The sequence below is a fragment of the Motacilla alba genome, chromosome 5, assembly GCF_015832195.1.
Source record: "Motacilla alba alba isolate MOTALB_02 chromosome 5, Motacilla_alba_V1.0_pri, whole genome shotgun sequence".
In the NCBI taxonomy this organism is placed as follows: Eukaryota; Metazoa; Chordata; class Aves; order Passeriformes; family Motacillidae; genus Motacilla; species Motacilla alba.
Window position 1 is genome coordinate 17,239,955 of NC_052020.1, and position 27,702 is coordinate 17,267,656.

A 27,702-nucleotide genomic window follows, 5' to 3' on the forward strand; every position below is an offset into this window, starting at 1 on the left:
TGATCCTTCCTTCTGCTTAGTTCTGATTAAGTTTTCCTCATTTTCCAGTGGCTCTGAAGAGAATTGGAGAAATTCACCATCTCCCATAAGGCAAGTGGGAACTTTGGAGAAGTTTGCAGTATGATAATGAAAGCCCTTGCAGCAAGTCTTTCATAATACCAGTTATGCTCAGGGTAGCCAGCCCTCTGAGCTGGAAGGCAGAGATGAGGAGCACAATGAAGCCCTCATAATTCAGGAGAACAGGTCAGTGACCTGCAACACATCTAGACGTACACAAGCCCTGATAGGATCCACCCAAGGGCACTGAGGGAGCTGCTGGAAGAGTTTGCCAAGCCACTTCCAACCATTTATCAGCTGTCCTGGTGAACCAGGGGGCTCCCAGCTGACTGCAGTCAGCAACTGTAATGCCCATCTAGAGAAGGGTCAGAAGGAGGATTTGGGGAAGGACAGACCTGTCAGCCTGACCTTGGTGCCAGGGAAGGTCACAGAGCAGATTGTCTTGAGTGCCAGCATGTGGCACATACTGGACAGCCAGGGCATCAGGCCCAGACAGGATGGGTTTGTGAAAAGCAGCTGGTAGGCTGCTTGACCAACCTGATCTCCTTCTACTTCAAGGTGATCTCTTCAGTGGATGATGGAAAGGCTGTGGATATGTCTACATGGACTTTAGTAAAGCCTTTGACACTGTTTCCCACAGCACTGTCCTGGAGAAGCTGGCTGCTCATGGCTTTGGGTGGGTACATTGCTCACTGGGTAAAAACCTGACTGGATGGCTGGGCCAGAGGTGGTGGTGAGTGGTAGGTAACAAGTGACAGGACGAGAGGAAACGGCCTAAAGTTGCACCAGGACAGGTTTAGATTAGATATTAGGAAAAACTTCTTCACTTAAAGGGTGGTCAGGCATTGGAATAGGCTGCCTAGGAAAGTGATGCAATCATCATCCCTGGAAGTCTCAAAAATGTGTGGATGAGGCACCCCAAGTGGCATGGTTTAGTGGTGAACATGGTGGTGCCAGGTTAATGGTTGGACTACATGATCATAAAGGTCTTTTCCAACCTTAACAATTTTATGAGTCTAAGTGCTGGGGGGTGCAATAAGCAAAGCCCCAGCTCACGGGCTGAGGAAGGCATTTTTGAGGACTGTCTCACACAATGCAGTTCTCCCCTTGCTTGAAGTGCACACAGATGAGCAGCAAGAAACTCTTGATTTGCAAATCTTTTCCCTGGTCCCAGATTGCTGGTCCTCTGCCTTCACAATTTAGAGTAAAAATCAGAGTTTCACCTTAAGGACTTCCATTGCCATTTATAGCTGGAAAAGGGCTTCTCAGAGTGAGATTTTTTCACTTCTTATTGATTACTGCTGTCAAAGGAGCCTGTAGGTTTTCTCCATCCTGTCAACCCTAAGGTGTTTAGTATGGCAAACCAGCCTCCTTGTCAGCAGTGAGGCAAGAAGCAAGAAGAGCTGAAGAAAAACAAACGCTGGCAGGGAAAGGGAGGCATTATTCCTCTCCACAACAACTCCATTCCTAACATCAGGCATGCAGGTAGAAAGCCTTTTCATGGCACAAAGATCCTTTTAAACCCCTCAGAATCTACAACCTGACAGCTTCTGGTCTAGACTCCTTGTCTGTGTCCAAGTATTACACTGACACAGGCAGCCTTTCACCCCTCTTTGTGTCAGGAAAGGAACACCACAGTGTGCCACTTCTCCACAAGGTCATCTCCTTGTCTGTACAGCAGAAGTGACTATTCTGGTTAAACTTCACCTCCCAGTGACAGCACACTTGAGATAACAATTCACACTGCCTGATTTCCATGGTGAAATGCTAGCTGGGAGACTCACATTTCTTTTGTATGAAGTACACACACTCAGTACAGGCATAATCAAACACATTCACTGTTAGCCCAAACAGATGCCCCCAGCACTCATTCACCACGTTTACCCAAAAAGCCCTACACCAGAAATAAGTGTTTCTCCTTAGTCTGTAAAGACCATCTTAAAGACTCAATATAAGAAATTTCTGCAGAGGAACAGATTTTGCTTGATTTTTTTTTTCCTGTACACTTTATACAGCAGTGCTGTGCACAACGGTGTGAGGATGAGCAAGTAAACACGGTCTTAAGAGTTGTAGCCTCCAAATCATACAGTCATCCTGGGCAAATATTTACAGTAACAAAGAAAACAAGCCTCCCACTCTTCTTCAAACCTTGCCTGGAAGCTCTGCAGAGTTAAATATATAACAATACAAAATCAACAAAATCACTAACAATGCGTAAAACTGGGTCAGTCCAACTGCTGAAGGTTTATGCTTGCTGCATCTCCTTGGCCTCAATCTGTAATTCAGTTTGAGAGTTGAAAGCACAGTAATTCAGTAAATAAAACAAAAAACCCTAGTCCAATTAAAGACTATATTAGTGGGTAAATTATGGACACACTACCAACAACTACACCACCTGCTCCATTTAATTGCAAAACCTACATAGACAGAAAGGCCCTTTTGAGGGGCCCATGTGACAACAGGTACTTTTGTTTTCACAGACAAAATGAAGGGAGAAAAAGTAACAAAAAGAGTTATTTTCTAGCACAAATCACTGAGATTTTATTCATTCAATTCAATTGGCACAGGGTAAGGTTAACAATATAGAACATCTTAATTCCACTAGTAACTTAACATGGAAGTTATAGATTCAAACATACACATCAGAAAAAAAGGTTGGGACTGGTCACTCTGTCCCCTGTAACTGTTTAAAGGAAACCAAAACAGGAAGTATTTAAATAAAATAAAAGGAAAAGACTGATCCTATATTGAAAAGCTTCACCACTTCAGATATTTCCACTTGGAAGTTATTACAGTGTTTTATTTCCAGCTTTAGTCTTCCAGAAGATTCAGAAATATTTTTCTCTCCAGGGCTTTAGAAGGGAATGAACATAAACACCAATGCATCATCATCTTCCTTTCTGCCTACTTCAGGAGCTGCACTCTGTGAGATTATCCCAAATATATCTCAGTCTCTCAGCCATTTGTTGCTGGGTGATCAACTATATAGGTACAGCAACACTGTCAGGTGCTGCAGCACCTCTTTTTTTAATCTGTTTACCTGTCCCTTTCCTTCCCACAGTGTGTTCTTCTACACCTTCACTGTTTTTATAACATGATTTCAAGGACTGCACCTGGTTTTTTTCCTATTCAAAATACATATTCAAAATTACATATGCAAACAATGCAGATTTGGGGGAAAGAATGAAGATTGGCAGATTTCATGCATGACTTTGGTTTTTATTTATTGTTTCAATTTTTTTTTCTTGAACAGTGAATTCTCATATCAGCATTTGTCATAAATCAAACAAACAGAAAAAAAGTGATCTGAGTATGAAAGAATACAGTTGTGCTCAGTATCCAGGTAAACAACAGCCACATCATATGAAGTTAGTTTGCCAGTAAGAAAAAAGAGAGGATCCTGGGCTAATAATTCAACTCCCACTTAGCCCCCTCACACAAAGGGCTCACTACAATGTCTTTCCAGGCCACCACACCCCAGGGGAAAGAAGGAAACACAACCCACATCAGCAGTAAGCAACATCTCCTGGTACCAGTCTGCTCCATTATATTAACTGTTCTACTTTCTGCAGGTTGTCATTTCTACTCTCTACAAAGCCATCCACTGAGGCCTGCAGTTGAAATGAATTATTTACTCAGAACATTATTTCAAATCAATAAATAGATCACAACTGCTCACGTACCTGATGGAGGAATGGGAGCTCAGAGCACTTGATGTGATCCCAGTTGACAAAGTGGCCTCTCTGCAGCCAGCACACTGGGGACCTGCAAAACAAGAGCCTGGGTGTCAGAGGTTGCACATCTTTTACAAAATAGAAGTAAAAAAACTCTTTCTAACCATGCCTTTGAGAAGGACAAAAGAGACCCCTCCCCATGATTAACTATGCTCAACCCACTGGATTGAAACCTAATAGAGAAAAACCTGGTGAGGTGTGGCTGTAAAGGATGGTGCATGAAACCACAGCTTGGCTCCTGAAGTCACCAGAATGACAACGCCCAATGGCAGCAGGAGCACAGCAAGGGGAGACATCACATTCTAAAGCTGGGGGGATCATGTCCTTCACTCTCAATGGGATTTAAGCTCCTTTCTCCCATGGGCACTTCCAAACATCACACACAGCATGTTTCCACACAGCCCCATGCTCAAGCACTTCATTAGAACAGGGCAGCATATTATCAGCTTCTTTGAATAATCTGAATCCTATTAAACACTGGATCAGATATGAGCACTTCATGGACTTGAGACTCAAAAAAACCATGTACATAAATTCTACACATCCAGAATATATAATGTATAAATCCAATACTGGGGGGCTGGGGGAGGTGGGGAAGTTCATTGAAAAACAAAATACAAGAAACTGAAAAGAAAAATTTTAAATCAGCTTTCTAAAATCAAAATATTTTCATAAAAACATAGCATTAGAATCTCTGTTTTGCATACTATCTTGATTTTTAAGGAAATAATACTTCTGATTTTTTGTACAACCACAGAAACTAATTTTTCATTTATAGCTTTAAAATAAAGCAGAGCTCTCCCCAAAATCTCATGCATACAGAAATAGAAAAGATTTTATTAAAGTTATTAACTTTAAAAAATATTAAAATAATCCCATTAGTAGAACAGCAAAAGGCATCATTAGTGGGACTGTACTGTACAAAAGAATGAAGTAACTGCACATAGCACTGGACAAGACAAGGCAGATGTAAAATTAAACCTCCATGTCAGATCAGGTGATTGCCCACATGATGCCCTGTATTAAAACCTAACTTCACAGAATCTCAGGCTGGTTGAGGTTGGTAGGGAGCCCTGGAGGACATCTGATCCAAGTGTCTGGTTCAAGCAGAGGCACTCCGAGCCAGCTGCCCAGAATTGTATCAGACAGCTTTTAAAGGTCTCCAACCACAAGGCTGCACAACCTCTCTGGGCAGCCTGTGCCAGCACTCAGTCCACCCTCACAGCAAGAGCATTTTCCTGATGTTCAGACAAAACTTCCTGTTTCAGTCTGCACTTCTGTTCCTGTCACTGGGCACCACTGAAAAGAGCCTCACTCCTATCTTCTTTGTACCCTCCCTTCAGCTATTTATATATATTGATAAGATTCCCCCTGAGTCTTCTCCTCTAAAAGTTGAATAGTCCCAGCTCTCTCATCTCAGCCCTTCTCCATTACTCATCTCCGTGGCACTTCACTTCCATCATGATAACACTCACATAAAAATGCACACTGCTTCCCAAGTGCACATGAAGTCTCATCAAAACCCACAGGACACTTGGCAAGTGCAGATGTTAGATCCCCATCTCATACAAAGTGCCTGGGAATCAACACCCCAATAATGTGCTATCAGCAGATTTCAGTAAAAAGGTGACAGGGTGACACTTCCCTTTGTCCAGGAGCCCGGAGAACTTGAGAAGAAATTATTTACCAAGTGCTGTGGCTCCATTCATGCTTCTCATCCCCCACCACCCCAATTATGGACTGGCTGAAAGGCTTTGAAGGGAAGGCTTTTAAGCAAAGAATGTTATAAATAGAATAACAAGTGTTTTTATGCCAATGCAATGACTTTGATAGTTATTAAGGCAGAATTAGGATACTTGGAGAAACAGAAACCACCAGGAATGGACAATTAAAAGCACAGATTAATCTACAAGGACAAGATGCTTAAAGAACGAATAAAGGAAATTTCATTTCCTTTCAGGAAGGGAAACAAAACCTTGCAAAACAGAAAAGAAAGACTTACAAACACTCTGGAAAGGAGATATGATCAAATGAAATGCAACTGAAAAAAAAAAAAAAAACAACAAAAAACCCAGAAAATTGGGACATTTAGTGGCTACAAGAAAATGGACCTGGATTACATGAGGTGCAGCACAAAGGACCATATGCCAAAACTAACCTCACAGATGTTGCAAAATCAGGGGAAAAAATCAAGGGGGAAGACACAGCTTTGAGGGGAAGATATGAGAGACATGGCATGGATACTGAAAAAAAAAAAAAAAAATCAATCTTGGTCAAAGTCAAAGCCATCAAAAGCCATGGGATGCCATCAAGTGCAGGGTGCAGGGACACGGACCAAAGCTTGCCAAAACTGATTCCCATTGAAATCGCAAGATTTCATTTCCCTTCCCGAAAGGAAATAGCCTGACTGAAACCAGTGAGATGAGAGAGAGATCTAACTCTTTCAAAAGGCCTGCAAGGCGTTTGATGCTTCTTTCACCAGTAGGCTTTCCCTGCCTTTGGTTGAAACCTATCCAAAAAGGTGAACTTCAAACACCTGTTTCAAGCGAAGAGGATGACACTGGAGGATGCCCTTTATTCAACCAGACAGACGCCACAGGAAAAAACACAGATGTTCAGCACTCCTGTCTTCTACTTCATGACTTTAAAAAAAAAAAAAAAAAAACACCTGCATGGTCTAATTACTGAACAAATGAAACAGATTAATTAGATTAGACAGTCAGAAGAAATAAGGCCATTCCTTCCCATTTAAGCACACACTCAGTACAGGAGATGTACCAAGAAGGAAAAAAAATCTATTGCATAAATTAAACAATTCAAATACAGCACCAGAAGATCTTTCAGGAAAGAAGTAATTCTAGATGGGAAAGGAGACTATGAACTACTGATTGCATCCATGTGTCCCTACCCACTTCTGAGCACTTCTGCTGCCTAGAACAGCATTACTGTGTCAGGCACAGAGCCTGAAGTGCCATGCAAGGTACAAAATATGCTCTCCTTCATAATGTCTTTTATCCAAATCACATCCATACCACAGGAACAGATTATTCACAACTGGGAAAATGCATCCAAAGTCTATTTCCCAGCAGCTTTTAAGAGAGGACTTCATAGAAGTGAGGCATGAATGGAAATCATCTTGGGAGAGTGCTATATAGTAAAAAGGACCTCATCGGGACAAATGTGTCTTTGTTTTTGCTTCCAGCTTATTAGAAAGAAGAGAATCCCACATTTGTTCCAGTTTCAAATACCAAAAGCAACAAAACCAACAAAAATTTGAGTAAACTCATAGGTGAATTGTTTCTACAATATTTCTGCTTTGTTTCCAAGCCAAGAAAGTGCTTGTATGTCTTCTGTATAATTGATCTAGCTTGATTTATAGCATAAGATAGAGAATTTGCTTGATGTACTGAACTCTTCTAGAAATCACCACAACTTCAACTCTTTTGCTGTAAATCCTTCTGTATTTTAGTACAGGGATCTACATATAAAAATACAACTGACCAGACACATAGCCCAGAAATCAATTCTGAACTTTTGCCTGAAGCCAAGGAGAAGCTCTTTTGCCCACCTAATAAAACATATCTATGGGCAACAATGCTAAAATCTAAAACTTAATTAATTATAAAATTGCGATTAAAAAAATCAATAGAATAGAAACCATTATTAAAATCTAAAATAGATTTCTTCCTTTTTCATTAATCTTTTTGTTTTATGAACTTAATTTTTTCATGTCTGCAGAAAACTAGATAACAAGGAATGTCAGCATCCATTTTGTCGAAAGTGTCTAAAACCAAACTGACCCCATCAAAAGACTGACCACAAAGTTCTTCTTTTAACTTTTTCATTTAACTTTCAAAGGATAAAAACCTCGAGGTCTCTTTGTTGTCATAATCCAGAAGCTCTGCTAGCCCAAGACTGCAGCTGTTGATTTTTCACTGAGGTTGTTCACATTATTGCACAGAACAAACTCAAGGCCAGGGCAACTTCAGGCTTACTTGACATCAATCACACTGTGACTTTTCAAACTCTTGCTACAGAAGCTCCCTTGAACAAAAAATTAAGCTTCTGAGCTTGTGAATATGTATTCAGCCTAATTAGTACCAGTTAAAGCAAAAGGGGTGTAACATCAGAAAAAATGTTTCTGTCCCCTTCTTTGCTTGGTGTTCATTTAAATTCTGCCTGTCCTGAAAGGAGGAAAGTGCTGTAGATGTTTTGAAAGATTAAATGAGAGTTTATTCAATAGCGCTGTAGTCAATACTTTCTTTAATCAAATAAAATAATATCCTAGAAACATATATAGTGGATTTTTTGTATGAAAGTTTCAATAGCATTCTTAGAAATGCATACCCACTGCTGACACTGAAGCTTATCCAATCATCTTAGAATCATAAATAATTACTTTGAAAGCCTCATACAAATTCCTTACTCTTCTGCAGCCGCTCCAACTGATACAAGGAGCTCAGTTTTCAGGGGGAAGAAAAAAAGTATCACAAACACAAACCAGATATCTGAAGGGCAGTAGCAGTATGGCCAATGTTAAGCAGATTAGATTAAATAAATTATATTTTCATCATGTCCTAAGTGCAACAAACAGGGCAGTCTGTGTCCTGGGAGGGAAGACATCTCTAGCTCAAGACCTCCCTGCCTCGGTACACAAGGTTCAGCCTTGGCTGAAATTTGGGATTAAGAGCAGGTCTGAATCAGCTGCCGAGGACAGCCAGGCAGCTAAAGGAGTGGGGAACTCCAAATGCAGAAGAAAAAATACCTGAATGCCAGCCATGTGAGCCACAGTCCTCGCCCTTGCAGCTGGAGAGAAGCTCTAATGAGCCCAATCTTTGCAGGTGTGTCTCACCTGTGAGTGTGTTTTTAAGCAAGGAGGGTCACATCACACACACAAACACATCTGACACAACAGCCAGTCATCACCTCCTCATCTCTCCTGATGTGTGACACTGTTTACCAAAAGAAGCCTTGCCAGAAAACAATTTTTTCAAAAACAGTGGCACACTGAAGGCTCTATTTTTCACCAGGAGTCAAAATCAGTACATTTTCCAGTCCTTTGTGAAACATTTCTTTTCGGCATTATTAATTGCATTGTTTTCATTTCAAGGGAGAAATGATTGACAAAATGCTTTACCACCAATAAAGAATCAGTAATTCTGACATTTATGTGGAAAAAAATGACTATCAAAAGAGTCATTTTGGTGTAAGAATTTGACAGCTCATTGACAACAGCCCTCCCCACCCCTGCCTGTCCGTGGAAGAGCCCTGATGGTGCTGTCCGCTGCCTTAAGACAGCATCATCTATAATGCCTACTACCAAAAGACAGTTTAAAGCCTGGGGTATCAAAAGTCAATTGAATCTGGAATTTCTCAATGCATGGCCTCCTGTAGCTGATTTTTGCCTTCTCTATATATCCTCATCTCACTATTTGCAGAGATCCTCAGGGATCACATTGCTCTGCATCTCATGAAGCAACAGAGCAGAAAGAGAAAAGGACTGAATTGTCTTTCTTTCTTTCCCTTGACAGAAATACCTCTACTCCTGACAGGCTGCATGGTAGCAGAATGCTGCAGTCAACTATTTGATAAGAGAAGGCAGGAATGATGAGCTTCACAGCCTCCCAAGTCCAGCACAGACATCTAAATATATTATCCCTTGCACTGCATATTAGCTTGGCACAGAAATTTTTTGTGTCAATGCTGTATACAGATTGTTCACAAGTAAATAAGATTAGAGGCCAAGGCTGGGAAAGCTCATTCCCCAAATAATAAATTCCAGCAGCTCAAACAGAGATCAGTACCCTGGAGAATAGAACAGAACTGACTGATGAGAAGCCACCCAGCTTCACCCTTGAGCAACTCATGTAGCTGAGGTATTCCAGAGAATACACCCAATATTTGATCTTCTCATATTTTCTCATCAGATATAATTTAGCAACTAAACTGTCCAGAAGCCAGCACAGTCCTGAGGAAAACAAAATCTCACATCAGGCTTCTGAAGGTTGCAGGACCAGATACAGAAATGAGACTGCAAGGAAGTGAGGAGATTACTCCTGTCCTCAGAGACTCAGCAGACTTCAGAAAAATGACAAGGGCCTTTTGCAATGCATTTCAACTTCAGCACGTGAAATCAGAAAGATTATAAAATGTCAAGGCGATTCAATCTTTTGCTTTTGCTTACAAAGAGCAAGCCATTTATCTAAAGCACACTTGAGGGGCTTTGATCTTATTTGATTCTTAGGAGACATTTAAAATAACAGGACAAGGAAGGTAAATTCTGTACTCCAGCATATGACTTCAGAGAGCAGGGAAAGTTATGCAGGTGAGAATCAGGAGAAAATTAGTGTAGGATCACACCTGCCCTCCTCCCTAGCTTTCACTGACAGCTAAATTATTGTGGTTCATCCCTAACAGCAGCAGTGGCAAGGACAAAATTACCAGGAATTCACTGATTGTCAGTCTCCCAATATCCAGCACTGCTGCTGGCAGCAGTTTTCAGGGAATTCCTCATATACAAGGCACTGAAATGGAAGAGTTCTGATGCTTTCTGCTTGTGCCTGGGGACACCTCTGGCTGGGCTCTGCTTGGCAAGATTGGTGATCAAGACTTCATCCTGTCCCAGCTATGCCTGCTTCAGTTGGGCTTTCTTTGCTCTGGGACGAGACAGGAAGCATTTAAAACACAGAAAATGTCAACCCTGGGTTGAAAGCACATTTTTCAATGCTCTTCCAGTTCCATGCTAGAGATGAACACATTTCAGTACAAGTTTAACATGCAGCCATGCATACTGCAACATGATCCCTTTTCAGTTGTGCTGTTCAGTAGCAATATTTTTCCAATGCTTTCCTCTTTGCCACAAAGTAAATCATTGAAAATCCTGTAACAAACACACAGCAGTTAAATTGCCCACTTACCTTTCTCTAGTATCTAATTTGCATTAATTACATTCAGCTCAATGGAAGCAATTATTTAATTAATACAAACTGGTGGTCATGTATATACACCTGTTGAAATATTTTGGGTTGGACACAGACCAATTACCTGCTGAACTGCACAGCACCTGATCACTAAGCTAATAAAAGTTCAACAGAAAACTCTCTAGACAGTACATGCCTTTTGTTTTCAAAAAGCCATGACGACAGAGGAATGAAACTCAGAGGGTTGACATGTACAGCTTTGAAACACTCACCCTTTCATTAAATGAGTTTAACTGGTTCAGAAACCAGCAAATTATCCCCCATCATTCCCAATATTAATATGTGAATGATGAATTCCCATTCATCATTCCCCATCATTCCCAATATTAATATGTGACTGCTACTGATATGTACATTGTAGGGAACAGGCTGAGAACCCCACCGCACTGAGAGCTGAGTACTCATGCTCATACAGCATTTTAACAAGTACACATCTGGATGGCATCCACAAAAGACAGGAGGAAGAAGGCTGGCCTATGTGTCTTTCTTGAATTTAAGACACTTCAGGTACTTACCTAAGGACACTTCACTGAAGTTAATGAATTTTGTCTGGGAAATATTTTAAACAATGCCTTTAAATATACATTTCCCCCACCTTGTAAAGACAACTATGCCTGGAAAGTTTATGGAGACAGACACAGTTTAAAAACACCCTCTTGAAAAACAGCCACCTCAAGTGAAGAACAGAGACAAAGTTGAAAAGCTGAGACTTTATCTGGCTGGAATTCAGATTGCCACCAAAGAGAATGGCCACTCTCAGGGATCACATACGATTGGTTCAAAACAAAAAAAAGGACTTCAAATGTGAAGGTTCTCATGGAAATGCCAAGATATTTACCAAAATCCTCTGCTGACCTCCAGAGAATTTATAACCAGATCACAAGACAGAGCCTTAACTTATTTACAAGCAGATGAAATCCACATGTGATGCTGATGCTCCCACCACCCTCCCACAAGGATGGATGACAGCACACAACGCAGCACATAACAGAGCTGCTATGGGCCTCCTGAGGCACTTGAGAAATCGATGGCAAATACATCTAGACCTCATTTTTAGAGGGCTGCAAGTCAGGTGAGGATGAAATGAGAAGGGACTGACAAAATTTAAAAGATCAATTCATGGGTCTTGCTCTGCAAAGCAACTGCTCACACCTCACGGGTAATTTCTCATTAGCACTGAGTGTTTGCTCTCAGTCATTCTGCACCACACATTAAAGTCCCAGCCCAACACCAAAGGGCTGCCTTTCCTTTTTCTCTTCCTCCCCTTAATTAAAATGATTTCCAGGAATTAGGAGGCTCTCACCTGTTTGTTTTGGACAGCAACTTCTTTACGTTCCAACTAAAACTACAGAAATATATGAAGCTTAAGTGCCATTCTGCACAGAGGGGACTGAAAAATTAAAATCTTTATCTTCATTGGAATGAGTCCAAAACATTGTCATGCCAACTGTGGTTCTAAAGATGCAGGCAAGATAAATTGAACAACATAATCTACACTTCAACAAACTAGATATATATCCCACTCTTAGATAACTGATCAACAAATCATTGACAATCAGAGAAATTAAGGCCAGATTATGGAAATTTCTTCTCTCACTTCCTATCACCTTCACCAGCACATGTTCTAATGATCCCAGCTTTTCATTTTACAGGATATTAAAAAAAGGAAAGGCAGACAATTCAAAATTTATGAGGAGCCAAGCGACCCTACCGAGTGCTACCTTTCTTGTTTCATTCCTCATGCCAGTGGCATAAATTAGGTTTGCAGTCTCCCTCACTTAACAGCCCTATGTATCTTGCGTTCATGTGTCTCCCTGTCTACTAGCTTTTAATACCATTTACTAACATTCATTTCTTCTCAGCTGCCTTTATCCCTCCAGGGTTTTCTGTACAGCCCTACGAGAACTCAGGAAAACACATTTTCTACTGTTTATGTTCCCAGCCCCTCAGGGCAAGGCGCTCACTCACCCCTCCTTAGGCAGAAGAGGACCAGGTGGGACACTTTCCACTACAGGCTAAAAAGACTGTTATTTAAACCTGGATGCTTACAGAAGTGACTTGCTGGTACCCCCAGAGGCTCAGGAACAAAAAATGAAAGGGTAGTCAAAGCCAAGTTTTTTTCCTGTACAGGAGAGCTGAACACATGAATCAGGCCAGAAGGGCTGGGGTTTAAGATATAATGACAGTATAAAAATGCAAAATAGCTTTTTTTTGGCAGGTATTTTTTTCTCATTGCCTGAGTTTTCTGTGTATGTTCTACAGCATTTAAATCTAGCTGCTGAAGCCTCAAAAGCACAAAGGTACCTAATACAATATTCCAACCAAGTTCCTCTAAGAAATGCTTCAAAGCCATTTGACTGAAGGAAGAAGCAGAAACATTTACCATCAGGTGGCCTTCTCAGCTACAGAAATTTGCATCACAAGCGTCAGCACTCTAGCACTATCTGCAAAAGCTAAGTTTGCCAGGGCTGAAAATAATATTCAGTAGCAATAAAAACTACTGACTGTGGCTCACAGTGAAGGAAAACTTTCTGGATAACAATTTCAAACAAGGGCTGAGATACCAATTCATGTGTGGAACCAGTCAAGACTCAGCGCTGGTTCACAGCCAAGAGGCTCCAAGGAGGCCCATCTTCTACAGAGTTTCAACCTCCTGTTTTTCAAAGCAGAGAAAAAAAAAAAAACTGTAGCAAAACAGAATTGAAAAGTAAGATGCCAAAGCAAGAGAAAAACTGGAGCTTAAGAGGGGTGATGTGATTTTCTGACATAACCAGGACTTGTGACTCTCTCCTAGGTGGATTATACAGACTGTTAGAAAAAGATGTGGACAGACAAAGCAGTATATGGAAGACTGAGGAGAGCAGTACCCAAAACTTGTTCTTAGCCACTTTCTAACCCAGAGGCTAACCTAGACTGGGGTTCTGTTCCTTATGATAAGAGCAAGTGAGGAAAGATACAGAATGTCGTGGATAATATTTATTCACAATATAATACTTAAAAGCTTTTTTTTGTTTCCTCAAACAAACAAACATAACAAAACAAAAAAACCAAAAAAAAAACCAGAAACTGAACAGCAAGAAAAAGTTGTTCAAATTCTATTTCAGCTTCAACATTCTTGTCAACCTGTCCTGCATACAAACATTTCTTGTCAGCCATTTCTGGACCCCTGCTACTAGTGCTGACTGCTCACAGGCCTGATGCTTCTTGCCTTTTTCTTCTCTCTGACACTCTTTCAAATACTCATTCCAGCAACAGATACCAAAATGATAAGGACAGCAGAACAGAACAACAGTTTACTCTTATCCAATAAAGGGAACAAGGTAGCCTTGGAGAAGTAGATAAGGCCAACAAACAAAAGTCATGCAAAACACAAGCAGGATGCCAGTTCTGCTCTGCAAGGCTGGCATAGCAGAAGTTATGCAAAACAATGGTACTGCAGTTACTCAAAAGTGGGGGTCGAGGGACAGCCCCCTACAAAGCACACCAGACATGGAAGACAGACCCCAAAGAGCCATATAAGGAGTTCTGATAAGGGGTGTGACTATGTAAAATAAAGTAATCCCTACACACCAAGGAAGCAGGGAGAGCTAATGAATGTGTAATCAGTGTGCATGATAAAAGCTGTGCTTACCCGATGCCCGGCGCACTGCAGCCTCCGAGTGCCCAGCGCTGCAGTGAGGAATGCCTGCTTTCTAATACTCAAAACCGTGTTAGAAAGTTTCTGTCTGGCTGATTTTGGTATCATTTTTGGCAGCTCCCAACGGGACACTCTGCCTGATCTCCCGTGGATCCGAGGGATCTCTGGATCTTCACGCCAGCACCTGGACCTTCGTGGAGAAGACCACAGATCCCCGGACCCAGCTGGGACACGGGTAAGAGCCTATTTGATAATAAGGCATTCTTTTGGGAATCCCGCCCATATAAGACGTGTGGCTCTTCCAGGGCATTGGGTGGGTTATTTAATATTCCAGAATTTGCTATTTTACTTGGTTTTATCAATCCATAATTGCTTGGTATTTGCATTTTTATCTATATCTGTATTGTAGCATTTTGGGTGAGCTATTCAAAGATGGGCAGTGGACAATCTAAAAGGGGCATTGTGAAAAAATCCCCACTTGGCTGCCTTTTGCAACATTGGAAAAAAATTGGAGGCCCCCCTGGGGGACCAGCCACCAGGGAGAATTTGATTAAGTGCTGCAATCAGCAGTGGCCATTGTACCAACTAGACTCTGGAGAAAAGTGGCCACAAAATGGAACCTTGAATTATAATACACTGTTAAAGTTAATGTTGTTTTTGAGACGGGAACAGAAATGGGACGAGGTTATGTATGCTGATATGTTTTTCACTTTACGGAATCATCCTGAATGGCAGAAAGATTGTGGCTTGAATCCAGCCTCCTCAGACCCTTTTGAGGTGGCTCTTGAAAGGGAGAATCAAGGAAAATGGTTAAAACATTGTTGTTCTAGGTGCAGCACAGGACAAACTTGTTCTAAACATCTCCCCAGTATGAAGCATGATTTAAATGTTATGGTCAGTCCTAACTGCAGGTTAGATGGGGGAACAGAAAACCAGGCTGCTGAGACTGATATTATGAGGGAACTGGCAGGTAAAGAGGTGGATTTATCAGGTCTAGAAGAGAAGATAGAGAGGACAGGGAGGACGTATCGAGGAGCAGAGGAGACAGATAGAGAGGATGTATCAAGGAACAGAGGGTTTCAGTCTGACTGCAGAGACAGCTAGAGCTAAACACAGAGATGTGAGAGCAGCTGCCTTCCATCAGGCAGCTGGTATGGATGGTCCAATTATAGTAGAAGTTCCATTTTCAACAACAGACCTTAATAATTGGAAGTTGATGGCTGGCACCTATCAAGATGACCCAGACAAAATGGCAAAAGCATTTGAAATGATGATAAAACTTCAAGATCCGGACTGGAAGGATACAGATGCTATATTAGAAATGCTGTTTGACAGTACAGAAAGAGAGATGGTTGTTAAAACCAGTAGGAGGTTTGTGGAAGAGCAGATTTTGACAGGTAACTTGTCACGTACACTGGACATCAATTTTCCCACTGAGGATCCCAAGTGGGACCCTAATGTGCCCATGTTTAGAGAGAGATTAAATAGATATCAACAATGGATACTATATGGGATTGGAAATGCCATACCCAAGGCTATCAATATGTCAAAATTATTTGAAATTAAGCAGTATGGTAAGGAATCACCTGGTGAATTTTTAAATTGCCTGAAAGAAACAGCTCAAAAATATACTAATATTGATCCTGAAACAGAGGAAGGAAAAACTCAATTAGCCCCCATATTTGTGAGGCAATCCTCAGATGATATTAGAAGGAAATTACAACAGGCTCAGGGACAAGACCAGTGTGATTTAGGGAAGCTGTTAGATGTTGCTTGGGGAGTTTTTCAGAACAGAGAAAACCAGCAAGAAATAACTAAAGAAAAAGTAGTTGGAGTTAATGAAGGAATTTCTAGAGGAATGGCGCCCCCAGGGACAGGAAGGGGACAAGGATGGGGCCAACCTGTGACTGTCACTGGCGATGACTGAGGGGGACTGGAGGATGCTTTCCTGGCAGAACCTCTGATTACAGCTAAGCTGGGAAACGAGGAAAATTAGAAGGTTGGATTTTTAATAGAAACAGGAGCTAGTAACATAGTGCTAAATACAGTAAGAGGAAACTTGAGTAATGATTCTCTAACAATTGTTGGTGCAACAAGGAATTGCAAACTCAGCCACTTTTCCAGCCCATTCATTTTAAATCAGGAAAATATTGGACAACTCACCAGTTTTTGCATCTACCCAATTCGCCAAAGCATCTCCTTGAGAGAGAATTTTTGGAAAAACGAAATGCTGAAATCAAAATTTAAAATGGCAAAATACTGGTTACTATTCCAGAACCTAATTATGTGGAAGCCTCTATTTTTGCATTACAGTTTCTGAAACTGGACATGATACATCTGCCAGTATCACTTGAAGATGCAATGATCCTGACAGTGGGCTGGAGAAGTGCCCAGGTGATCCAAAAGAGCAGAGCCTGTAAGAATGAAATTGAAACCTAGAGCAGGACCAGTAAGGCAAAAGCAATACCCTTTGAAAATAGGAAGTCATAAGGGGTTATAACCCCTTGTGGAAAAATGTATAAAATATGGCCTATTGAAGGAAAGTGGATCCAAATTTGATACCCGTATTCTGCCAGTTAAGAATGCAAACTGAAGGAAATGCTGACCAGCTGGTACAGGACCTTAGAGCCATACAAAAGATAGCAGAAAATATACACCCAGTAGCAGCAAATCCTTACACATTACTAGCAACCTTGAGTGAAAAATTAAAATGGTTTACTGTATCAGATTTGAAAGATGCCTTTTTCTGCATCCCTTTGAGTATTGAGAGTCAAGAGCTATTTGCTTTTGAATGGGAAAATTCAAACAGAGAAACAGCTCCACCACATTTGGAAAACAATGGCGAAAGGACTGAAGGAATGGAAAAATCAGAACCCTGCTGGAGTCTCATCACAGTATGCAGATGACATTCTGACAGCCACTGAAACTAAACAGCAATGCTCAGATCAGACTGTGGCCTTGCTGAATTTTCTGGGACTAACTGGATACAGAGGACCCAAAGACAAAGCAGAAATATTCCAGAGCACAGTAACTGACTTGGGATTCTAAATTCCCCACGGATAAAGGAGGCTGCGACAGGAATGAAAAGCAGCAATTCACCAACACCCACTGCCACAAGCGGTAAGAGTTATGTACATTGCTTGGGATGGTGGGAGGGAGTCTCCTGCAGATTAGCAATTGTGGGCTGCTAGTAAAGCCACTGTGTGAGCTCTTGAAGACAGCTCGGGATTATAGTCTGCACTGATGATTCACAGGCTGCCTTTTTACAACTCAGGCAAGCCCTTATGCAGGCCCTCCTTTGGGGGGCCCCACGTGCCTGTTTGAACTATTTACCTACAAAAGACATTACCTAGCATTGTGAGCGCTGCCACAGCTCCCCAGGGAGCAGAGGAGGGCTGTGGCCTACTTTACAAAGCAACTAAAAGTCAGCCAAGGCTGGTCTAGTTGTCCGGGGGCAGCGGCAGCTACTATTCTTTTATCCAGGAAGCTTGAAAACTGACTTTGGGATTGTCATTTTTGTGCCACACATGGTGCTTTCAGTACTCAAGCAAAAAGGGGGCCACTGGCTCTCTTCCAGCCAGATGCTGAAGTACCAGGTAGTCTTGCTGCAGCAAGATAATGTGACAATCAAAACAACTTCCATCATTAACACTGCTGTGTTCTTATCTGCCCAATAAGTAGAAGGAACCCCAGAGTTTGACTATGTTTTGCTTTGTTTGCTTACAAACTACAGAAGGAAGATATTCCAGCCGACCTGACTTGGGAGACAGACCCTTGGCAAGTCCTGATTGAGAGATGTTTACTGATGGGAGCAGCTTTGTCCAAAATGGGAAATGACTATCTGGATATGCAGTGACTACACCCCACGAGGTAATCGAATCAGGGGCACTCCCTCCAATGCGTGATGGCACTCACTCAAGCTTTGGAATTGAATACAGGAAAATGAGTTAACATTTGGACTGATTTAAAACACAAAAATTTTGGAGTGTGCATGCACACAGGGCCATCTGGGAAGAAAGAGGCTTTTTGACATGTCAAGGCACGTCGATCAAAAACGGAAAACAAATCTCAGATTTACTCAGAAATATCCAGAAACCAGCAGAGGTTGCAGTTAAGCACTGCAGTGCACACCAAGCAGGTAAGACCAAACTGGAACTGGGGAATCATTTAGCCGATAAGGCTGCCAAAGAGGCTGCAGAAAAAGGCACATTAGAAAACATATCATTAATACCCCTGCTAGAGATACCTCTCCCAGTAGAAAAATCAGAGTCTAGTGCTAGGGACTGTCAGTTAATTGAAACCTTAGAAGCAAAATTTGATCCACATGGCTGGGCAGTTACTCCAACCAGGCAAATAGTCCCAGAACCAATCTTGCATGAAATAGTGGATTGTGAAAATAAAGCCATTCATTAGAGTACTGAAAAACTTTTGAAACATTTGCAAACATCTGTAATTGGGTTTAAAACAGCTCAGATTGTACAATCCAACAAACGTATGGTTTATAAAAGAAACAGCTCTAAAAAAGTCGTACTAGGAGCCATGAAATCTGGAAATGTTCTAGGTGAATACTGGCAGATTAATGTCACTGAATTACCCAGAAAAGGGGGGTGTTAACACCTCCTAGTTTTGGTGGATAACTTTTCTGGGTGGCCAGAAGCTTTTCCTTGTCGCACCAACCAGGCTAGGGAAGTGACTAGAATACTGTTGAATCAAATAATAACTAGATTCAGGGTACTTTTGGGAATGCCATCAGTCAGTAGTTCCCACTTTAATGCAGAAGTGGTACAATACGTTAGGAAAGCCTCAGAAGGAATAGCTTGGGATCTTCATACTCTTTATAGGCCCCAAGCTAGTGGAAAAGTAGACTGAATGAATTATACAAATTGCAGTTGGGTAAAATATGTCAGGAAACCTCCAGGACAGGAGTCCAAACCTCACCTGCTGCTGTACTACAAATTAGAATTCAGCAGTGGGACACCAGGGAAACAAGCCCCTATGAGTTGCTATATGGTCAACCCTACCATGCGCCACACATTCCAGGAGACGACACACCTAAAAGGAGGGGTCAACTTGAATAATTACCTCATTCCTCTTCATAAAACTTCATGGGATTTACACCGAGCAGTGGTGATCTCCAGACTGATGGGACTGGACACAGCAGTGCACGAGTTCCAACCAGGAGACTGGGTCTACTTAAAAGACTGGAGAACCTCTCTGCTCCAGGGAAACGGAGCGGACTTCCTCAACTCCTACTGACAACTTCAACTGCATTGAAACTGGGCACAGTAAAATCACAGGTATATTATGCCAGAACTTAAAGGGTCAAATCCCCTCAGGTAATCAAAAAACCCAAGATGCTTAAATCTTGTTTTGCTATTGAAGTGGTAGAGTGTCTATGGATATCCAGGAAATTTGGAAACAAACTCAGATTTTACAACACACAGCTCCAGAAGACACCTCCGGGGGATCTGAAGAAATCTGGACCAAACTAACTTCATGGTTACCCAACCAGCTGGACTTGGTTAAAACATCTGTTTATAACTGTCACCACAATAATTGCTATGTGTGTTTTAGCTTGCTTGTTGTAACCCATTATGCTATAAAACGAAAAACAGATATTAAAATACTAGTTCCCATAAGGAACTTAGTCGCAAGAAAAGGGGGGACTTTATAAGGACAGTAGAACAAAACCACATTTTACTCTTATCAAATAAAGAGAAATAGATGAGACTGATACAACAGAAGTCAAGAGGATGCCAAAGAACCACATAAGGACTTCCAATAAGGGGTGTGACCATGTAAAATAATCTATATACATCAAGTAAGCTGGGATAGCTAATTAATATGTAATCAGTGTACATTATAAAATCTTTGCTTAGCCAACACTCAGGGCACTCTATTAATTAGAGGAAGGATTGTCTGAGTGACAGTGCTGTTTTATAACGCTCAAAACTGTTAGAAAGTTTCTATCTGGCCAATTTTGGTATCTAAACTCCAGCTGGCCTTGCAGAAAAAGCAAGGTGTCTCACAAGGCCAGTTCTGCAGGGTGCTCAGCACACCACCATGATGCCATGCAAAATGCACTTAAACTGCTGTGGTAAAAGCACACTGAGTCTAGTTTGAATAGAAAGGGGGGCAAAACTGCCAAGTTTCTAAGTAGGTCTCTAATAATAGGAAAATGTAAAATTTAACCTCAGGAAAGATGCAGATTACAATCCTAGCCCTTAATGTTACAGACAGTGCTAAAATACTGGGTATCTTCAAAGCAGAAGTCACTTGAACATTTAACACCATTTGAAGAGCAGCAAGCCCTACTTTGCTAGAAAAGAATAACATCTTTGAGCTTTTAAAAAGTGACCAAGACTTTACAAGGGTAGATTCCTAGCATTACTTGAAATGAAGACCATTTAAATAATTTCATGTTATACATCATTAATCTGAAACATTCGAAATCAAGGCAGAGAACAAAGCACAGCAAAGATAAAGTGATCTGCCCAAGGTCACCTGAAAATTTTTCTGAGAGGCAAGAAGAGAACCTTATTTTTGAGAAATCTCTATGACTTCTCAAGTCATAGACAACCAGAAAGACAGCCTTTCCTCTAACATTTTATCTTGGAGTGATTAAGATCATACGCAGGTGCAAACATACTCATTTATGTAAAGGCTATGCTTATCCCTGAAAAAAATTGCAATCAGGTATCTCCTGAGTTACCCAAGCAAACCGTTCTACAGCAAAAACTGGGTGTACGCAAATCAGAAATGAGTCAGTTCAGTGCTAAGGTTGTGCTCTGTTACTAAAACAGAATGCTATCTCAGATGGAATAAATGTCCCCATCATATCTATAATGAAGCTAATCAATTTTTGTATTGTAAAATAACCCTGTCCAGAATCTTGATGAACCACATGACATGTCTGCCAAGGACTCTATTGTTAAAGATGCCTTTTTTACTGGAATTTCAATAATTAATCATGTTATGGAGTAGTTTGATTTCTGTGTGGCTTACCCTTTGATGATCTAATTTACATTTATAATGATCTACTCCCTTGTGGATTAATTGCTTGTGTTATTTTCTCTATTAATCAGACGTCAACATTTGCATTACAGATGACTGTTTGCATTATTTTCACACTACTAAATCTGGCAGCATGGTACTAATGATAAATACTTTCCTCAGTTCTAGACATGAGATAGCGTCTCGGTCCTTTTAAACAATGGCATTATTAGGATCTTACCACTCTTCTGAAGCAGCCTGGTCATTCTGTGGTATTAGCCACATACATTTATTATGTCTAAGAATTCCTTTTCTACCGGCAAACCATAAATGCACTAATATTTTGTTCACCCACTGCTGTCAAATAAGCCCTGAGCAAAAGGGCAGAGAGTTATGAATCTGAGGCCATCAGAGACTTTCTTTTCCTAGATCCCTGTGTACCTTTAAAAGAGTTTCACACCTTTTTGCTACTCACTGCAATTCCTTCCTGGGTGTTCCCCACAGTGTTGCCTGAAGAGCTACTTTTTGTCAAAATCACATACTTACATTTAGGAAAAATAAATTATCAGTGTTAGTATAAAACAACACCAATCATTGACCTGAGCTAGGCAACCTGACTGTGCCTGGAGGAGACAGGGAAGTACTCACACACACTGCTCTGTCCACAGGCCAGGGAAGAGCAACCTTTGCCAGGTGGCTGTGCACAGTCACCTCCTTTCCAGCTCAGGTAGACCCAAAGGAGCACCCCTGGACCCTGCAGGGGGCACCTCTGCTCCCAGACAGTGGCACTGCATTCCGCCCCGGTGCCTTGCCCATGATTCTCTCCCCAGATGTGATTTAGACACGTAAGCCAACAGGGAGAGGAGGAAGAGCCTGGCTACCCCACTGCCCAAACTTAGCTGCTGAATCCTCTCTTATCTGTAAGGAATTGGGTGCAATAGCAGCTGCAGCAATGCTCTCCCTCTGGGCTGCTACTCTGACACAGAAGTTTGGGCATGGTAGGGTTGTTTTTTGCACACTGAACTCCACAAGTCCAAAACACTCTCACATGCAAGGACCTTCAAGGCCAAACTACATCAGGTTATTAAGACACACTGTGTTTCCATACAGAAGCATCCCTGGCCCATCTGGGTCAGCAGCTTCAGTAACAGACTTGCTATCCTCCAAGTAAAGTTTTGCTAAGCTCTGCCACTTCCCAATTTTACAGTGGCACAGAACAACTCGGACGCGCAGAATAGTTAAATAGGTAAAAAGCCAGGGTCAGGAGCATAAACAAATGGTGCATCACAAGCAGACATGGTGGTAGCCATACTTCATACAGCACGAGAGAAAATTCCCAGCAGATCAGTCACATACATCTACAACTCCTCACCTGCAGGCTTCCTCTTCTCCTTTAACTAGCATTACAACTGCTGCTTGAAATCTATGACAGAAGAAGCAGTCCTGTGCTTGCCACAGATGTTTCCAAGACATATCTTTCATTCTGGGATGGTTAACATTTTTTCCATGTGACTCCAGTCAGACAGGAAGAGATAAAGACCTCCTCTGCCTGTTGCTACACAGGAACCTTTTCCCTATCCTACAAAAAAAAAAAAAAAAAAAATCCATTCTACCTCATGACACTCCACACCGCACAGTCTGCACAAGCAGGATGGTCAGTTGTGGAGTTCAAGAAAAAGTGACTCTTGAGGAGGTGCCTGGTACCTGCACAGCAACACTGACGGGCTATCTTACAAGGAAAGACAAATTGAAGGAGATCTATTACATCTTGAAGTGATTAAGTCATTTCTAACACGTTATTCAGCTCCTTCCCTAGGGCCAAAACACAATCTATTCCATTCCCAAATAGCATTATTTTTTTTCTGCAGACATAAGGAGGGCTGCTTATAATGTAAAGTACTTTTGAGGGAAGTAAATGTCTCAAGGTGGTCCTTGGTAAGAATAGCTTCAAATCAACCTGCTCAGCATAAGGCATCTGCTGCAAGACATGAAGTATTAAAGTACTGGCTGATAGAGGTTCAACTAGGCAATAACTGGGAATGTTACTTCAATAACCCATTTATGGAATGCTCTCATTTTCCACCCCATGAATATAGTCCCTTCCTTGACTTCACAGTGTGGTTAGTAACGATTAAATAGATCTACTCATTTTGGACACAAATAATACCTTTGTATCTGCTGGCAGATGTTGTGCAGAAAGCTGCTCATTTCACAGCATAAAGCTTTTCACAGATACTTCATTCCTTGTAGCATATTGTTGGAATTATGTTATTCCTATATTGTATCAGTTCTTCCCCATCTCTTCATACCCTTTAAATTACACCTTTGCTCTTGCATCATATTTCTGGGGTCATTAAGTACCTGAGCTGTAAATATTCCTATTCTCTGCCACAAGAGAACAGAGAGGAAATTGTGCAAGGCAGGTCAGAGTAGCCTCCTCTAACGAGAAACAAAAGCCTGGACTTTGTGTGCAGCTCCAAAACTTGTGCTACTGAGCTGCCATGATGACATATTGCCTCCCATTAATCTGCAATTAAACACTGACAGAGACTGTCAATCTAATACCCTATCCATTCAGCAGAACTAAATGTACCATTTCTGTCCCCAACACCGTTCCTATGACTAAAACTCTTCAAAATAAAGTTAAATGTGAGATTTAATGGAGCGAGCAAGAGTCCAAATTCTGAATTAAGAAGGAGCAAGATTACCATGTTTATAGCCTCACCACATCTGTGACTGTAAAGGCTGAGAAAACAGAATGGCTCTGCAGGAATATATGCAAGCACAGAAATCATATGCCAACACCTACAGCAAACTCGTTTGTTGTCACAAATCTCCCTGGTACAACCACCTCTTTGCTATCTGTATGTGCTCATTGCCTCTCAGTGCCATCCTGCTGGAAGTGCTCCTCGGTATCCATTACACCTGCCCCCAACACACATTCCCTCATGGTTCACCTTACTCAGCCTGGCAGAATGTGTCAAGGTCAACGCTCTATCACACACACACAGCTGAGAAACAGCAGTGCTTGAACATCGCTGCAGGCTTGAGATGAGACACAAGCCAGAGAGCTGCACAGTCCAGGGGATGGAACCCAGGCTGAGAGTCCCTGTGTCCTCGGCTGCAACCGCAGGAAGACATTCCCTTTGTGCTACTGGAGTGATTGTCCAGTGGTTGCTGTCATCGCTCTGCTGGTGGGAGCATTTGTGCAAGTGCTGCTGGGTTTGCTTTCAGTAGAATCCATCAGGACAGATCAACCCAAAAGCTGCAAATTGTTTACAAGAAATGGATAGATTCAGTTTCTCGCAGACTGCCTTGCTGTCAGATCTCTGTGGGATTGTCATCGGCTCTGAAAAGCACTGACGGGCAGTGACATCCTAGCTGACACAGCTGGAGCCAAAAGAGGACATCTGGTAAGAGCTGGGGCCTGATTCCAGGAAAACATGCCTGCTCAGAGCGAAAAGGAGGTTCCCAAGTGCTGTTCTGAATAGAAACTTTATCAACACGACTGCTGTCTTAAATGACACCGTGAGGCTGCGAGCTCTCCCGGACTGTGGGGCTGCTCCAGGGCTGAACTCAGACACAGCATCCAAACTAGTTCTCTATGTACCCTGCAGCCAGTGCAGACACACTTCATCTGAGCATGACTTATCCACCCTAAAATAGGCACACGGAATAGCTGGACTGTAGCACTTTCTGGCCTAGATGCTTTAATTTTAGACAGCTAGAGACAGATGAGATGAATGCCACTTCCATGAACTGAGCCCTGCCGTGATGGGATTCAGCACTCAGGGCTGCAGCAGAGTATGTACAACTACTGAGTGACTTCAGGTTTCCTTCTCAAACCGTTATAACACTCAGCTCAATTTCAGTGCTACTCAACAACTTGTGCAGCTCTATATTTTGTAAGCATTAAATAATTAGTAAAATCCAAACCAAATAAAGAATCACAAGCACACAAATGACATTCTTCATGATGTGCCAATCCCACAGCATTAAAAAGCACAGCAGCCATTCCAGAAGAGCATGGGAACACTTTAACGCTGAGTTTGAAACTGCTCCTGGCCTTCCTGCTCTCACACACCTGGTACTTCTGGACTCCCACACACATCCAGGTGAGAACTCAGAAGAAACTGTTTCTTGTGACAGGACTGTCACTTTGCCAATGGCACAAATGCTGCTATAGGCAAAACAAACCCCAGTAAATGAGACTGCTGACTACACTTGGTTATCTGAGCAGCTATGCTCCTTGCTCTTTTCACCAGATACAAATCTTAGGTTTTGCTGGGTTTGGTTTGGTTTTTCTTTTAACCTCAGTATTCACAAAACAAATATATGTGCTAGGTGTTTAGGGCTTGCAAAAGCACCTGCAATAATTGGCAAGCAAATTCTCACACACTTGGGGTGCTTGCAACTATCTGGTTGACCACTTCAAGTGCTGTGGTCAGAGTTCAGCATCCGCCAAACTCCTGACAACCAGGGAACAACCAGACGTGCCATGCTGCCAGGCACGGGCATCTAAGCCATTGGGCATCCAAACTTAGAAGCCATTCATGAGTCTGAGTAGAGGAACTGATGTCTGGGGAATGAATGCAGTATAGCAAATAATCAGTACTTTTTCATGAGGAAAACAGAGAATCATCCAGAAAATAAAGACCCAGCCTACAATGGCCCTAATGTATAGCTCACATACAAAACCAAAAGTCACTCAATTCCTAGCACAATCCATACTGTGAACATTAGCAACCAGGACACAGTCAGCTAAATAAACATCTTCAGAATTTTCACACTGCATTATTTAAGTGCATATTTGCAAAATCAATATAGTTCACCAGGAAAAAAATATGCCCATTTGGATATGGATCATGTACATGGCTACTTTCTTCTGCCTGCAGGGCCACAGCAAGGTAGGAAGTAGAGAGAACATGATTCATATGATGATGTAACAGCATTGCCAGCTCCCACAAAAAATTCACCGATCACAGCATTTAGTAGGACATTGCAAGAGTCCTTGATGTGAAGCGAGCAGCTCCTCCAGCTCTATTATTTTTAGATCTGCTAATTTAATCAGAGGTCTATGTAGGACCCTGAAGCAAAATACTCCCTAATTATCTGACTTGGAGATTTTTTCCTCCACAAGGGACTTGCAAAGGTATTTTCCTCCATCTTTAGACCGACCTGTGCCCACCACATTTAAGCTCTGTCATTTCTTGCTCTTCAACTTCTGTAATGTTCTCAGTTTTCCTCCAGCATTATTTTTATTCTGCAAACCAAAGGGCCATACAGGAGAAAAAGTGGAAAGGCTGAGAGGAAAAACTCATAAGGAAGGTGGGTGGTGATTAGCTGTGAAAGAGGAACAATGGAGGAATCAATGCCTCAGCACACAGTAAAGTGTATGAAGGTGAACACATTTTTTGTGGCCCTCACAACCACACTGTGGATCTCCCACTCCTGCCAAAAAAGCATAAAGGTCAAAAGAGACAATAAACTCAAGACTTATTCTTCTAAGAATTTTTTTTTAAGAACCTCATTATTTAGTTTGATTTGATCTCTTGAGATAAGCAATGTTTTATGGAACCCAACTGCTGTCTCCAAGTAACCAAGGGCAGCTTCTACCCCCTCCATATCAAAGACAACATCTTATCAAAATACCTGGTTGAGAGATGCATCCCCTCTGAATGCAAGCAAGGTTCTAAGCCAGCAAGGTTCTCTCTCCTATTTGCAAGTGCAAAAGCCCACAAGTCTCCCCTCTGCATCCAGCATAAGACCCCTGGAAGAAATACAATGTCTGCACATACACGGTAGGATACCAAAAGGAAAAGTGAGCAGATTCAGACATTGTTGGAAGTACTTTGTATTAGTGGTGAGCAGGAATAGGCTGAAGAGGCAAGCTGCTCTCACTAAAAACCCACTTAGCATGCTGGACACCCAAGCAGGTGGAGATGTGAAGCCAGCACTGAGCCTCGAGCGCTGCATTGGTCATTTCGGATGAGGCAGCTTGGCCGCAGCTGCAGCTCACAGCTGCAGTGCCCAGCACTGCCCAAGAACAAGACCTGCATAGATTGACATTAAACCTGCGGCTCGCTGTGGTGGCTGAGCTTTGGCTAAGAGCCAAACGCCCTCCCAGGCTTTCATTCGCTCTCCTCTCAGCAGGATATGGAGAAATTAGTAAGAATAGGAATGAGAAAGCTTGAGGGTTGAGATAAAGACAGGGAGATTGCTTATCAATTACTGTTGCAGGCAAAGCAGGCAAAACGGATGTCCCTTGATGAAAATTACTTACTGCAAAGTAAAATAGATG

At 41.9% G+C, this 27,702-nt stretch overlaps 1 protein-coding gene across 6 annotated transcripts in view; it reads right to left on the reverse strand.

Moving 5' to 3' along the window:
* The window catches only part of TSPAN4 (tetraspanin 4), a 415,376-nt gene that overhangs the window by 261,762 nt on the left and 125,912 nt on the right, over positions 1 to 27,702 (reverse strand). For all 6 annotated transcript variants that reach the window (XM_038139117.1, XM_038139111.1, XM_038139116.1 and 3 more), the window contains one exon: positions 3,741 to 3,822. The gene's annotated coding sequence lies outside the window, so the exon portion shown is untranslated. The remainder of the gene's footprint in view (positions 1 to 3,740; positions 3,823 to 27,702) is intronic.